We start from the raw sequence: 12757 nt of genomic DNA on the forward strand, positions 1-12757 counted from the left end.
ATCCTGTACTGATCCTGAGTTACATCTTGTATTATACTCCAGAGCTGCACTCACTATTCTGCTGGTGCAGTCACTGCGTACATACATTACATCACTGATCCTGTACTGATCCTGAGTTACATCTTGTATTATACTGCAGAGCTGCACTCACTATTCTGCTGGTGGAGTCACTGTGTACATACATTACATTAGTGATCCTTTACTGATCCTGAGTTACATCCTGTATTACACTGCAGAGCTGCACTCACTATTCTGCTGCTGCAGTCACTGTGTACATACATTACATTGCTGATCCTCAGTTCCATCCTGTATTATACTCCAGAGCTGCACTCACTTTTCTGCAGGTGCAGTCACTGTGTACATGTAGCACCCTGAGGATTCGGCTGCTACAGGGGTATTACACCTCAAGCCAGAGGTGTGGTATTCCACTCCCGGGTGAGGATGGAGTGTGGAACTGAGCTCAGTAGGCTGCATGCACTACATACATCCCATTTCCGGGGGACAGACCAATGGTACTCCCACTAGAGAAATGTGCAGGTACGACAGTGTCTGTCCCTGGCTGGAGTGGGAGGGGGGTGGAACATCCCAGTAGTGTAGGGGCAGATAGGGGGAGCAGTCTGGGTAATGCTAGGAGCTCATTGGGTGCTGGTCACCTGAGCTCACACATAGAGGGAGTATATAAGGTGGGAACCATCTTAGATCAGGGTCAGTCTGTCAGAGTTGAGTCAGAGAAGCAGAGCAGCTCAGCCAGCTCCAAGGCCAAGAGAGAGAGAGAGGAGAAAGAAGGACCCAGAGGGGGAGAAGAGGGAACTCCAAGAACCCAAAATTAGACCAGAGGGTGAAGAGTTGGCACAAGGGTACCGGATCCCAAGCTGGTGGAGGGCCCTAATCCTTAGCCAGAGACCGGAGGTCGTGGGCAGGATCTGCCACGACCACCCACTAAATCCACCCGGAAGGCAAACCGTGAATAGGGTCAGGGAACCCAGAGACAAGGGTTTTACCAACAAGAGGCCCGAGGGAGCCGGACTTAGGTGGATCCCTGGTGGGGAAGGCCAGAGAGAAGGACAAGTCAGAAAGGGAGCTCGGGACCACGCTCCGGAATCGCCTGGGGGTTGGCCGAGTCCAGGACCTGGTGGACGCAGCACGGCTCGGGCGGTCACTCAAGGCCGGAGTGACCAACACAAAAGCAGTAAGTAAAACCCTGAACTGCACAGCCCGACTCGGAGTCTTATTACTACTCTCACTGCACCACCACAACCACCACCCTCTACAGCTGACCCCCTGAGGCTATACCCCTCCCGTTGGGGGTTATACTACCTGAGCTGCGCACACACCACCAGCCTCAGCGGACCCTGCTGCAGCGGCGGCCGTACTGACCGCAAATCAACGGGTGGCGTAGTCGACACTAAAGAACATCCAGTAACATCTGTAGGACTGCCACACACTGAGCTTGACACCCTGGGCACGGACCGGGTCACCGCCACTCGGAGACTACAACCCCCACCTGATCCGGCTCCGGGTATCCCCCAAACAACACTGGCCCAGGGGGCGCGTCAACTTTGGCGTAGTCGGCAGGATTACGTGCCCGCAACAACCGGGTACTGCGTGCCTGAAGAAAAGTTCACCGTTACCTTAACAAGAAGTCTCCCGCCGGTTCCGGAGGGTCCCCGCCAACGGACCCCATCACAGGTCGTTTCCCGCCGGTTGTCCGCCATTTGCAGCTTTTTCCCGCCATCCATGGAGTTTCCCGCCACTGGGAGACGATTCCCGCCATTTCCAAAGATTTCCCGCCTTGGAAGAGCGGACGCCATTATGGGCGTGCCAGAGGGTGGCAAGAGGCCACCTCCCATCGTGGGCCAGGTCGAAGAATGGCGCCAAAAGCGGAAACCGCGCCCACCAACAGAGACTGTGATGCTGGAAGTGTCCATCAGCGTAAGAGAACTGCCCCTGGAACTGACAATCACAAAGTTGCCCCGGGACCACCTTCAATGTGGGCGGAGACAGAACAAGAGAGCAAAGATGGGTGTCGCCTGGAGCAGTCTGGAGAGAGCGCACCCGGAGACAAGAAGTCTGGAGAGGAGTCCAGAGAAAGCCTACCCGGAGATGGAGGGAGAGTCAGGCAGCACCGACCCAGTGGTCAGGAGCCTCCTGCAAGCAACAACCCCACTAGGCTTAGTGGAGATCCTAGCACAGCTCCCCCGAGACCGGGAGTGTGCACAGACTGCGCTGGAGGGCCTCGCACGGAGGATGGCCCGGGTGCAGCGAGAGACGTTGGCGGAGTGGAGCCGAGAGATGGCCCAGCAGACCGAAACCCGTCAGCGGAGCACGCCACCCGAGACGAGGAGACAGACCGCCTCTGAGGATGGTGCAGGAGGACTCAAGGCCGGAGACGGCGCCGAGAAGGGAGCTGAACGGACGGAGGCAGGTAAAGGGGACGTCTCTACCCCGAGCCGGGAAACCGTGTGCCTGCCCCAGCTCCCCGTCGCAGAGCCCGAAATTCCCCCTGCCGTGCCCGTCGCTGCATCGTCACCGCCGCAGACTAGGCCTCAACCGGAAACCGCGGCCGCGACCCCTGTGACGTCACGCGCTTCGACCCTGAGCGCGGCAAAGCAGGAAATACCATCGGCCTGGTCGCAAGGCCTAGTACACCCGGGCGCCGCCATTCCAACAGCGCCCCCTACCTCCGCGGAGCCACCAGCCTGGTCGCAGGGCCGAGTAACCACGGGCGCCGCCGTACTTACGGTGCCCTTTTCCTTTAGCGTGCCCCAAGCCTGGTCGCAAGGCCTGGTCAACCCGGGCGCCGCTACCACTACAGCGCCCATAACACCTAAAGTACCGCACCTGGGTGAGGACCTGTTCGCCCAGCATACGTGCCCGGATGGGCAGCCCTTCATATGGCCACCGGAGTTTCACCATCCCCGACTCCGGAAAGAAAGACCCCTAGATGAACCCCTGATTCCGGTTCCGAAGCCCGTCAGGAGGACCCAGCCCCCGCTAGAGGAGACACAGTTTGAGTGGGACCCCACCGGAGGAGACCTCATGGGGTTCACTCAGGAGACTCGGGCGGCCGCAGCGGAGCGTACAGAGTGCTGCCGCCAGCAGCTCGAGGTCTTCGAGAAGGAGCGGAGAGAGAGGCGGGTCCGGGAACAGCAAGCACAGATAAGGAGCGCGGAGCAGAAGAGCCGGACCAGGAGGAACCCCCGTGCAGCTCATGGTCCCCGTACCACCGGGACTGTGATTAAATTCAACCTGCAGCATGGGTGGGGCTTCATAAAAGACCATCATACCCCCGGCGACGTCTTTGTCACACGCAGAGACGTAGAAAGCCATCTGCCGGAGGGACACAGAGGTTGTGACCTGTACGTAGGGGACGAGGTCACCTTCACCCGGCACAAGTGTGCCAAAGGACCCTACGCCCTCCATGTACATCGCCTGACGGAGGAGGAGCTGTGGTGTGAGGAGGAGCAGGAGGACCCGGACGGGTCTAAATCCAAAGAAGGAGCAGGAGAACACCGTCGTTAAAGTACGGTAAAGAGACTGTAAATAGTTACCCATCGGGGTACAGTGAACTGTTGCTGCTTTAAATAAGTCCCCGTTGGGACAAGAGTGAACTGTTAACCCGTGTGTCCCTATTCCCATTACCTGGCCGAGGACTGAGAGCGGCCATATTCCCCTTGTATATAGTTGCGCTTCCTAAGGCGCCCCCTACCGGTTTTATAGTAAACTGTTGTTTTTCTTAAAGAGACTGTCGCGCTTTTCCCGGTCACAAGTTGCACCGTGGCCGGAGGAGCAAGAGTGTTTACAAGGACGTTATTTATGAAGAGTTTTTATGAAAAGTTTTATGTGATGTTTTATATGTTCATGTTTATGAAAAAAATTGTATGTTTTGGATGTTTTTATATCTTACAGCCCGAGGACGTGCTGTGATTTACCAGGGGGGAATGTAGCACCCTGAGGATTCGGCTGCTACAGGGGTATTACACCTCAAGCCAGAGGTGTGGTATTCCACTCCCGGGTGAGGATGGAGTGTGGAACTGAGCTCAGTAGGCTGCATGCACTACATACATCCCATTTCCGGGGGACAGACCAATGGTACTCCCACTAGAGAAATGTGCAGGTACGACAGTGTCTGTCCCTGGCTGGAGTGGGAGGGGGGTGGAACATCCCAGTAGTGTAGGGGCAGATAGGGGGAGCAGTCTGGGTAATGCTAGGAGCTCATTGGGTGCTGGTCACCTGAGCTCACACATAGAGGGAGTATATAAGGTGGGAACCATCTTAGATCAGGGTCAGTCTGTCAGAGTTGAGTCAGAGAAGCAGAGCAGCTCAGCCAGCTCCAAGGCCAAGAGAGAGAGAGAGGAGAAAGAAGGACCCAGAGGGGGAGAAGAGGGAACTCCAAGAACCCAAAATTAGACCAGAGGGTGAAGAGTTGGCACAAGGGTACCGGATCCCAAGCTGGTGGAGGGCCCTAATCCTTAGCCAGAGACCGGAGGTCGTGGGCAGGATCTGCCACGACCACCCACTAAATCCACCCGGAAGGCAAACCGTGAATAGGGTCAGGGAACCCAGAGACAAGGGTTTTACCAACAAGAGGCCCGAGGGAGCCGGACTTAGGTGGATCCCTGGTGGGGAAGGCCAGAGAGAAGGACAAGTCAGAAAGGGAGCTCGGGACCACGCTCCGGAATCGCCTGGGGGTTGGCCGAGTCCAGGACCTGGTGGACGCAGCACGGCTCGGGCGGTCACTCAAGGCCGGAGTGACCAACACAAAAGCAGTAAGTAAAACCCTGAACTGCACAGCCCGACTCGGAGTCTTATTACTACTCTCACTGCACCACCACAACCACCACCCTCTACAGCTGACCCCCTGAGGCTATACCCCTCCCGTTGGGGGTTATACTACCTGAGCTGCGCACACACCACCAGCCTCAGCGGACCCTGCTGCAGCGGCGGCCGTACTGACCGCAAATCAACGGGTGGCGTAGTCGACACTAAAGAACATCCAGTAACATCTGTAGGACTGCCACACACTGAGCTTGACACCCTGGGCACGGACCGGGTCACCGCCACTCGGAGACTACAACCCCCACCTGATTCGGCTCCGGGTATCCCCCAAACAACACTGGCCCAGGGGGCGCGTCATACATACATTACATTACTGATCCTGAGTTACATCCTGTAGTATACCCCAGAGCTGCACTCACTATTCTGCTGGTGCAGTCACTGTGTACATATTTTACATTACTGATCCTGTACTCATCCTGAGTTATATCCTGTATTATACTCCAGAGCTGCATTCACTATTCTGCTGGTGCAGTCTCTGTGTACATACATTACATTACTGACCCTGTATTGATTCTGCGTTACATCCTGTATTATACTCCAGAGCTGCACTCACTATTCTGCTGGTGCAGTCACTGTGTACATACATTACATTACAGATCCTGAGTTCCATCCTGTATTATACTCCAGAGCTGCACTCACTATTCTGCTGCTGCAGTCACTGTGTACATACATTACATTACTGATCCTGAGTTACATCCTGTTTTATACTCCAGAGCTGCACTCACTATTCTGCTGCTGCAGTCACTGTGTACATACATTACATTACTGACCTGAGTTACATCCTGTAGATCTTTTATTATAAAAATGAAAAACATAACAAAATTAATAACAAGAAAATAAACAATGTAATGAACTGGTCCAGCCGCTCCCTCTCTCCTCACACACATATTATACATATATACACAATAATAACTACCTACACCATGACATCTGGTCCGGTTACCAAACAAATAATAACAATATAATAAACAATAACCGACAAATTATATACAAACTAATATATACATTCTTTTTTTTTTTTTTTAAATAAATAAAATAAAATAAATTAAAATAAATACTAACTATACAAATATATACAAGACAAAACAAAACCCCCCACACTCAAGCCCACCAGTCCCTCCCCGGCACTGACCTGAGAGCTGGTCCTGCGCCTCAGTCCATGTCCAACGTCCATAGGCCAGATCAGGCAGTGCCAGTTTTTCACCCAAATAACCAGTGTCCCAAAAGATGAACCCACCTCCCCCCTTTTCCCTCCACCCAACCTAACACCTACACCCAAACCCATATATACAATATATACAGAAACAAACAATACAATAACCACAACTGACAAAGCCCAAGTTCGGTGCCTGCAGCCCTACATCACTGTCTACTGATCAATAAAACAAAAATCTATGGTGTCAGCAGCAGCCCACCACCAGGAGAGGAGATGACCAGACTAGGGCACACTAAAAGAAAAGCCCCTCCAGAGGAGAGCGGCCCTCCGTGTACCCAGTCTCTCATACTCCAGAGAACGCACCTTCACCAGGTCACCGAGTATGGTCCTAAACACATCGTCCACTGGGAGGATTTTCCGCTGCGTCGATACTAAGCACCGTGCGTTCCACGTGTGATACCTAACCACTGTGCTAACTAGAAATAAGGTGCAACGGTCCCGACCACCCAGGTCCCCGAATGCTCCATAGGCCCATTCCGCATAAGAGAGACCGGCCAGCCAGGGCCAGCCAATGGAGGTGCCCACCCTGTTGTACACCTCTGTGTTAAAGGGACAACGAAGCAGGAAGTGGTCCATGCTTTCAAGCATGGTACCACAATGCTCCCGAGGACAGTTCCTGTCCTCAGAGCTCCTACACTTCAGATTGTCCCTCACACACAGTTTCCCATGGAAGCAGCGCCAAGCCAAGTCCCAAACCTTCGAGGGGATCCTGATAGAATTCAAAAGATGCAGACCCACCCCAAGATCCCGACTTGGGCAATCCCTGAGCGCCAGAGGCCTCTGAAAATGGGTCAACAGAACCCTTTTGTCAAGGAGCTTCCTTGGCAGAGTCCTGACCTCCCACATTCCCAGACCCCACCGGCGAATTACCTTCAGAACCACGGTAGCGTAAGCCGGGAGATGTCCATACGGTGTGCGGAGATCCTTCACTTGCCCTCCTGTCTCCCATTCCTGGAAGAAAAGCTGAAACCATCCCTTACAGGAGAATACCCACAGAGGAGCCCTCTCTTTCCAGAGGTTTGCAATATTGATCTTAATGAAGGTATTCACAAGGAATACCACAGGGTTGACCATACCCAACCCTCCTAGTCTCCTCGTACGGTAAGTAACCTCCCTCTTGACCAGGTTCAGTCTATTCCCCCATAACAGTTGAAAGAACAAACTGTAGACCCGAGTCCAGAGAGGCTCTGGCAAGATGCACACACTGCCCAGATAGATCAGCAAAGGGAGCAGGTAAGTTTTGATCAGGTTTATCCTTTCCCTTAGGGTCAAAGACCAACCCTTCCATTGGTTCACCTTCTGAGTGGTGATCTCTAGCCTGCTGTCCCAATTTTGTTTGGGGTAATCCCCCTGGCCAAATTCGATGCCAAGAACTTTTGCAGAGACTTTGGGTTCTGGAAGGGTGTCCGGGAGATCAAAACCAGGATCTCCTCCTCCCAGCCAGAGACTCTCACACTTATCCCGGTTGATCTTAGACCCGGATGCCTCCGAGTAGCGATTTACCTCTGACATCAGCCATTCTGCCTCCCCATCAGAGGAAACAAAAACGGTGACGTCATCGGCATACGCCACCACTCTCAGAGTGGCTTCCGGTGCTGCCCGGTCCATCCCGATCCCAGCCAACGGTCCACGCTCCACCCTCCTAAGAAGTGGGTCAATCGCAAACACGTACAGTAGCGGGCTCAAGGGACAACCCTGGCGAACACCACACCCAACCTCAAAAGAGCTGCCAATCCAACCGTTCACAAGCGGGAAACTCTCTGCCCCAGAGTACAAGGTCTTAAGCCAATCAACGAACCCCCCCGGCAGGCCATACCTCAGAAGGACAGACCAGAGGTACTCATGATTAACCCGATCAAACGCTTTTGCCTGGTCCAATGACAGCATGTACCCCTTCCAGTGGCCACCCCTCCCCTGCTCCACCGCCTCTCGGACACAGAGTACAGCACTAATTGTACTGCGGCCCGGAACAGAGCAATGCTGGGCTCCCGAAAGGAGCTGGGGTGCAAATTTCACCAGCCGATTAAACAGCACCTTTGCCAAAACCTTCCTGTCTGCATTGAGAAGCGCTATGGGACGCCAATTCTCAATGCAAGATGGGTCCTTACCCTTTGACAAGATGATCAGGGCAGACCTCCTCATTGACTTTGGCAGAGTGCCCGAGGAAAGACACTCATTGAATACCTCAGTCAAGAGGGGAACCAAGGCGCCCTTAAAGATCTTATAGAATTCAGATGTTAAGCCATCCGGACCGGGAGATTTCTTCAGGGCAAGCCCTTCAATCGCCAACTTAACTTCCTCTTCCCTGATCATCTCTGTCAAAACGCCAAAGAGGGGTCTACCCCTGGTTCGGGGACAGCTTCAGCCAGAAAAGCCGATATCTCATCCCATTCCGGATCCCTCTTCCCCAAGAGGTGCGAGTAGAAGGATCTGACGACCTCCAGGATCCCTGATCTGGATCTTTTCAGGGACCCCGCAGTGTCAACCAGTCCTGTAACAACTTTACTATTCACTGACATCTTGCAGTTTCTGTAAGGGTCGGGCGAGCGGTACTTCCCGTAATCCCTCTCAAAAACCAAAGATGCGTGTCTATCATACTGACACCTCATTAGCAAAGATTTCACTCTGGAGATCTCCTCGCGGCTACCTCCAGTTGAGACAAGATGCTCGAGTTTCCTCCTCAGGCCCTGATACAGGCGGTACCTGTCCAGGCTCCTGAGGCTCGAGAGCTGGCGGAAGAATCTCGCCACCCTTTTCTTAAACATCTCCCACCACTCTGACTTACTACTACAAAGATCCAGTAAGGGTACCTGGCTCTGAAGAAAATCCTCAAAGGACTGTCTTATCTCCGCTTCTTCCAAGAGAGACGAATTGAGCCTCCAAAAGCCTCTTCCCATCCGGGGGGTCTCTGTAACATTCAGGGAAAACAAAATCAAACAGTGATCGGAGAACTCCACCTCAACAACAGATACTGCTGAAGAGACGGCTTCCTCCTTTAAATAAAACCTGTCTATCCTGGACCTACAGTTACCTCTATGATAGGTGAACCCCTCGTGGCCTGCGGTGTGCCGGATGTGGACATCCACCAGGCCAGCCTCACTAGCTATACTATTAAGGGCGACGCTATCATAAGTCAGCTTGTCTCTGGAACCTCCTCTATCCCGGGGCCTCGTGACAGTGTTGAAGTCCCCTCCAAAGACGACCTGCCGACTCGTAAAAAGGTAGGGCTTGATCCTCATAAAGAGACACTTCCGGTCCCATTTAGATTGGGGACCATAGATGTTAATGAGCCGAAGCTCTTGTCCCTTCATGAGGACATCTAATATCAGGCACCTCCCCATTTCTAACTCAATAACCCGTCGGCATTCTACCGGTGCGGTAAAAAGGACCGCCACTCCGCTATACGGCTCAGCCGCAAGAGACCAATAGGAGGGCCCGAGTCTCCACTCCCTCTTAGCTATAAACACCTCTGCCATATTTGGCAGCCTGGTCTCTTGCAAAAAGAAAATGTCAGCTTCAACCCGGCTGAGAAAATCAAAGGCCGCAAATCTAGCCATGTTTGACTTAATGCTGGCGACATTAATGGACGCCAGCGTCAACGGAGTGGGTACCGCCATCATTGGTGATTGAGTTAGATGACTTTCTTCTTCCCACTCCCCTTATCCTCTGCCTCAGAGGAGGAATCCTTCCCCCTCTTTAATGACACAGAGGTGTCCATTCCCACATTTTTCCTTCTTTTTTCGTCCTCGTCTCCGGACTCTGGGCCATTCCCTCCCCCCAAGGACCTTGCATCCCCAGGAGAAGGAGACTCGGCGCCCCCTGTAAGCTCCGCTGAAGCCGGATCCTCACCCTCAGCCTCCTCCTCAGAGGAAGAAATGTTATCAAGGGCTTGGAACCGGTTAGAAAGACCAACTAGAGGGGAGTCGGTTTTAACTTCCTTAGGTACCTTGGTCAGAGTGGGAGAAGATGTTTTATCTCCCTTCTTTTTCTTCTTTTTGGTGCCGAGCTTACGCTTGTTCTCTAGCAACCGCTTATTATCCTCATCCATACTTTCATAATGGGAGGATTCTGAAGAAGAGGCAGTTTCCTCCCTGTGGATCCTCCTGACCTCCTCATCCAACTCATCATCCCTCGGGGCCTCAGCAGCAAGACTGGCATCCAGGACAGGGGCTGCCCCGGTAGTCTGGGGCTCGCCCCGCTCCCTCTCCTGTCTGCGCTTGTCTAGACGCCTCAGCTGGGCAGGCGTCTTTTTATTGCTTTTCTTCCCTGGCCCCTCAGCTCCCCCACCCCTGCTAGTCCCCTCCCCAGCAGAATCGGCCTCACGGCTTACTCCCACCGGGGTCTCGACTGCATTAGCAAAGGAGCGAGGACAACGGCTGAATGGGTGACCTAACTCACCACACAGGTGGCACCTAATCTCCACACAAGAGGCGTCAAGATGGCCGACACCCCCACACAACGCGCATTTCTGCACGGTGCAGTTTGCACTGAAGTGTGTGGGGTCGCCGCACCTGTGACAGAGCTTCGGTTGCCCCTGGTAGAAGACCAGGACACGATCCCTACCCAGGAAGGCAGACGATGGAATGTGGGCAACCGTACCACCTGAACGCTTAAGTTTTACCATAAACGTCCAGGCCCCTGACCAGATACCAAACTCGTCGCGGTTTTTCTTTGGCATCTCCACCACCTCTCCATACCGACCAAGCGAAGTCATGATGTCATAGCAAGAAAGCGACTCATTACGAGTCATCACGGTCACTTTCTTGATCTGTTTTTGGCGAGACACTGCCTGAACGGCAAAGTCTCGCCAGCCGGGCTCATTTTTTGCCAACTCATAATTCGCCCAGAAGAGCTCAAGCCCCTCCGGCCGAACAAAGCTGACATCAAACTCAGGCGTGGAATAGGGATGTATCAAGACGTAGATGTCAATCGCCTTGAAGCCCATCCTCAGCAGGAGCTCCTCAACTTTAGACCTTGGAGGACATGCATCACTGCCCCTCCACCGAAGACGGACCACATTCCTACGCACACTGCCTGGCCCGGCTGTTGGGAGGGACCACACTGTATCTCCCCCTTTTTGCTCTCGGAAGGCCCCGAGGCCATGCCTCTCTATCCAGAACGATAGATCAACCTCTCGACCCTCTACCATTAGTGATCTCTCCCCCTTCTTTAGAGCCTCCAGAAGGCGACGTTGCAACATGCCGTCCCCAAAGCCCGGAGACGAGGAGGATGCCCTATTTGCCCCGGAGGTGACACTGGCATAACTCCGGACAGGTGTTGCCACCCCCGGGGGGGCAACCGGACCAGTGACCACGTCAGCCCCAACAGTATCACCATTACCCACCTCCATCTTACCCTCCACCAAACCAGCAACCACACCACCAGACAATGAATTATCCTCATTCACCTCCACCACCACATTCATTCCTGCTGGACCAGTAACAATGGTGGATGACCTTTTGACCTCCGCATCAGGCACAAGGGGCTCAGTCACCTCCATAGAACTGGAGGCGACCTCACCCCCGGTCTTATGTGTGCCCTCCACATCATCGGTCGGTAATTTCCGCTGTTTGGCATTTGGTATAATGTGCCGCTGATCTCTAGCTGCAGTTAGGCGCCGCTGATCTTTAGCATCAGGATCTTCCGGACCAGCAACGCCAACACAAAATAGCACTTTCGTGGGAGGACCGGAGCGCTCAGCCCCAACTGCCCCCTCACACTGCCGCCGCTTCTCAACTAAGTGATCAGCGGCAACAGCATTCAGAGGAGCCGAGGCTACCGGAGCTGCCCCCGACACCGGGCTGCTCCCCCCTCCCACTGAGGAGCGCACCACAGCATCGTGGCCTGATGGAACGCCCGCCGCCGGGCCGCCCTCACTGTCCAGCCTCTCGGCTGATGCACCTCCTGCTACGTCCCCACTACTACAAGCAGAGACGGAGCTCTGCGCCTCACTACCGCGCTCTGTAATCTCCCCGCGCCTTTGCACCGGATCCACAGCAGAACCCGGGCTGGGCTGAGCAACGGGGCTTATACAGCGAGCTGAGCCTGCCGCCGACTCAGGGGGTACAGGGAGGGGGGCATATACGTATCTTACCGCTTCCTGCAGCTTTGGCTTGGTCTTCTTTGCCTTTTTGTGGCCCCCAGGTGCCTCTTCTGGTAGATCGTCACCAAGATGGAAGCTTTGGAGGCACACTGGGGACTCCAGGAGTTTAATCTCCGCCATTAGCGCCCCTCCCTGGCCGCTGCTGTCACTGTCCTCCCCAGAGCCGGCAGAACTGCGACCGGATGTCACTGTCGCCTGTCCTGCAGGGAGCTCGCTGCACGTGGCCTGCGGGTGACTTTGCAGGCTACCAGGTGGGGCTTCCTGCTGGTCATCATCACTCTCATCATCCACCTGGCTCTCAGGCTGCAGCCCCATCTGCCTTTGCTCTCTGGTATCAGCCATTTCTCTAAAGCAGTCTTCATTTATAAGTTTTTCTTTGAAAGGACCACTCTGCTCCCTGATGGTGGCTTTCCTAAGTTCCAGGCGTTGAATTTCACTGCTCAGTCTTTTTACCTTGGCTTGGAGCTTGGCCTTCCTTGGTTTGGAGGCCCCTGCAGCTTTGGCGCTTGTGCAGCGCAGCTCCTCCCGTAGCCTCCTGATGAGCTTACTGGCATCTTCATACTCACGGAGGTGGATCATGACCCGGGAGGCATAGGTGG

The sequence above is a fragment of the Phyllobates terribilis genome, unplaced genomic scaffold, assembly GCF_046119375.1.
Source record: "Phyllobates terribilis strain yellow unplaced genomic scaffold, ASM4611937v1 Scaffold_81__1_contigs__length_6697587, whole genome shotgun sequence".
NCBI lineage: Eukaryota > Metazoa > Chordata > Amphibia > Anura > Dendrobatidae > Phyllobates > Phyllobates terribilis.